The sequence below is a fragment of the Arachis duranensis genome, chromosome 6 (genome assembly GCF_000817695.3).
Source record: "Arachis duranensis cultivar V14167 chromosome 6, aradu.V14167.gnm2.J7QH, whole genome shotgun sequence".
Taxonomy (NCBI): Eukaryota; Viridiplantae; Streptophyta; class Magnoliopsida; order Fabales; family Fabaceae; genus Arachis; species Arachis duranensis.
In genome coordinates, this window is record NC_029777.3 from 38,957,399 (window position 1) to 38,958,869 (window position 1,471).

Sequence of the window (1,471 nt, forward strand, 5' to 3'; positions counted from 1 at the left end):
CCCTTTTATATTCAAGCAATTTACATTTCTTGCACTTTAAGTTTCTGCAATTTACATTTCTTGCACTTTAAGTTTCAGTCATTTAATTTCTTGTTCTTTAAGATTCAGTCTATTTTACTTTCCTGTCCTTTAATTTACTGCAATTTCCCTTCTCCCTTTACATTTCAAGCAATTTAGCTTCTGTTAAATACAACCCACTCAACCAAAACTTGATTCGCTTGACTAAATCAACCACTAAACTAAAATTGCTCAATCCTTCAATCCCTGTGGGATCGACCTCACTCATGTGAGTTATTATTACTTGATGCGACCCGGTACACTTGCCGGTGAGTTTTGTGTTGGATCGTTTTCCACACATCAGATGGCACAAGAGGGAAGATTCTGTTTTTAATTTAAAATTTTTTTTCAGGTTTTCAAAAATTTTCAAAATCAAATCTTTTTCAAATCATATCTTTTCAATCATATGTTTTCAAAATCAATTTCTTTCCATTTTCAAAGATACTTGCTATCAATTAATGATTTGATTCAACATTTCAAGTGTGTTGCCTTTTCTGTTGAGAAAGGTTTAATGTTTGAATCATATCTTTTCTTGTTAGCCAAGTTATTAATTTTTAAAATCAAATCTTTTTAAATTGTTTTTCAAATCATATCTTCTCAATCACATCTTTTTAAAACCAATCATATCTTTTTAATCACATCTTTTTCAAAATAGTTTTCAATCAAATCTTTTTTATTTCTAATTTCAAAATCTTTTTCAGAAATCACTTTACTTCTTTCTCAATCTTGGTTTTCGAAAATCAATTAAAGTTTTTCAAAAATGTTTTTAAAATCTTTTTAAATTATTTTCGAAAATTTCTTCCCATCTTCTCACATCCTTCTATTTATGGACTAACACTATTCCTTAATGCACAATTTGAACTCCATCTTTCTTGATAAGTTCGAATTTTCTACCCCTTTCTTCCTTCTATTTTTCTTTTCCTCTGACAGCTCAAGGAATCTCTATACTATGACATAGGGGATTCCATATTTTCTTGTTCTCTTCTCTTTCATATAAGCAGGAGCAAAGACAAAAGCATTGTTGTTGAGGCTGATCCTGAACCTGAAAGGACCTTGAAGCGAAAGCTAAGAGAAGCTAAGGCACAATTCTCTGTAGAGGACCTAACAGAAATCTTCAAAGAAGAAGAACCCATGGCAACCGAAAACAACAACAATGCCAACAATGCAAGAAAGGTGCTGGGTGACTTTACTGCACCTACTCCCGACTTTTATGGGAGAAGCATCTCTATCCCTGCCATTGGAGCAAACAACATTGAGCTTAAGCCTCAATTAGTTTCTCTAATGCAACAGAATTGCAAGTTCCATGGACTTCCATTGGAAGATCCTCATCAGTTTTTAGCTGAGTTCTTGTAAATCTGTGACACTGTCAAGACTAATGGGGTTGACCCTGAGGTCTACAGACTTATGCTATTCC